This window comes from Arachis stenosperma, chromosome 4, assembly GCF_014773155.1.
Source record: "Arachis stenosperma cultivar V10309 chromosome 4, arast.V10309.gnm1.PFL2, whole genome shotgun sequence".
Taxonomy (NCBI): Eukaryota; Viridiplantae; Streptophyta; class Magnoliopsida; order Fabales; family Fabaceae; genus Arachis; species Arachis stenosperma.
This window is the reverse complement of record NC_080380.1, coordinates 61,824,059-61,826,030: the sequence shown is the minus strand read 5'-3', so window position 1 is coordinate 61,826,030 and position 1,972 is coordinate 61,824,059. Positions and strand designations below refer to the sequence as shown.

The 1,972-nt window shown below is 35.6% G+C and overlaps 1 non-coding gene across 1 annotated transcript; it reads right to left on the bottom strand.

The window, feature by feature from the left end:
• Positions 1–1,512: 1,512 nt before the first annotated feature.
• LOC130978214 (small nucleolar RNA R71) lies at positions 1,513–1,620 on the bottom strand. The gene has a single exon (XR_009085870.1). It is a non-coding gene; the product is annotated as a small nucleolar RNA R71 (small nucleolar RNA).
• Positions 1,621–1,972: the final 352 nt, after the last annotated feature.

Below are 1,972 nucleotides of genomic sequence, written 5' to 3'. Positions count from 1 at the left end.
TTAGTTTCATTTTGATTATTCCTCATTATTAAAAATCCAAAAAAAATTTTTAATTTGTGTCTTTTCAAGTCTATAATACAGAGAATTGAAGATTCAGAACATACAGCAGAGGAATTACACAGAAAAAGCTGGGCGTTTAAAACGCCCAGTGAGGAAGGAAAACTGGCGTTTAAACGCCAGCCAGGGTGCTTGGCTGGGCGTTTAACGCCCAAAAGGGGTGAGTTTTGGGCGTTAAACGCCAGAATGTATAACATTCTGGGTGTTTAACGCCAGGATGGCACAAGAGGGAAGATTTTGTTTTTAATTCAAATTTTTTTCAAGTTTTCAAAATTTTTCAAAATCAAATCATTTTCAAATCATATCTTTTCAATCATATATTTTCAAAATCAATTTCTTTCCATATTCAAAAATACTTACTAACAATTGATGATTTGATTCAACATTTCAAGTATGTTGCCTTTTCTGTTGAGAAAGGTTTAATGTCTGAATCATATCTTTCTTGTTAGGCAGGTCATCAATTTTTCAAAATCAAATCTTTTTAAATTGTTTTTCAAATCATATCTTCTCAATCATATCTTTTTTTAAAACTATATCTTTTCAATCATATCTTTTTAATCACATCTTTTTCAAAATAGTTTTTAATCATATCTTTTTGATTTCTAATTTCAAAATCTTTTTCAAAAATCACTTAACTTCTTTTCCAATCTTAGTTTTCGAAAATCAATTACTATTTTTCAAAATTTCTTTTAATTAATTCACTTTAATTTTCAAAAATTTCTTCCCCTCTTCTCACATCGTTTTATTTATGGACTAACACTCCTCCTCAATGCACAATTCGAACTCCATCTTTCTTGATAAGTTCGAATTCTTCTACCTCTTCCTTCTATTTTTCTTTTCCTCTGACACCTCAAGGAATCTCTATAATGTGACATAGAGGATTCCATATTTTCTTGTTCTCTTCTCTTTCATATGAGTAGGAGCAAAGACAAAAGCATTCTTGTTGAGGCTGACCCTGAACCTGAAAGGACCTTGAAGCGAAAGCTAAGAGAAGCAAAAGCACAACTCTCTGTAGAGGACCTAACAGAAATCTTCAAAGAAGAAGAACCCATGGCAGCCGAAAACAACAATAATGTCAACAATGCAAGGAAGGTGCTGGGTGACTTTACTGCACCTACTCCCGACTTCTATGGGAGAAGCATCTCTATCCCTGCCATTGGAGCAAACAACTTTGAGCTTAAGCCTCAATTAGTTTCTCTAATGCAACAGAATTGCAAGTTCCATGGACTTCCATTGGAAGATCCTCATCAGTTTTTAGCTGAGTTCTTGCAAATCTGTGACACTATCAAGACTAATGGGGTTGACCCTGAGGTCTACAGACTTATGCTATTCCCTTTTGCTGTAAGAGACAGAGCTAGGATATGGTTGGACTCACAACCTAAAGAAAGCCTGAACTCTTAGGAAAAGCTAGTTAATGCCTTCTTGGCAAAGTTCTTTCCACCTCAAAAATTGAGTAAGCTTAGAGTGGAAGTCCAAACCTTCAGACAGAAGGAAGGTGAATCCCTCTATGAAGCTTGGAAAAGATACAAACAATTGATCAAAAAGTGCCCCTCTAACATGCTTTCTGAATGGAGCATCATAGGTATCTTCTATGATGGTCTGTCTGAACTGTCCAAGATGTCATTGGACAGCTCTGCTGGAGGATCTCTTCATCTGAAGAAGACGTCTGTAGAAGCTCAAGAGCTCATTGAAATGGTTGTAAATAACCAATTCATGTACACTTCTGAAAGGAATCTTGTGAATAATGGGACGAGTCAAAAGAAAGGAGTTCCTGAGATTGATACTCTGAATGCCATACTGGCTCAGAACAAAATATTGACTCAACAAGTCAATATGATTTCTCAAAGTTTGTCTGGAATGCAAGCTGCACTAGGCAGTACTAAGGATGCTTCATCTGAAGAATAAGCTTATGATC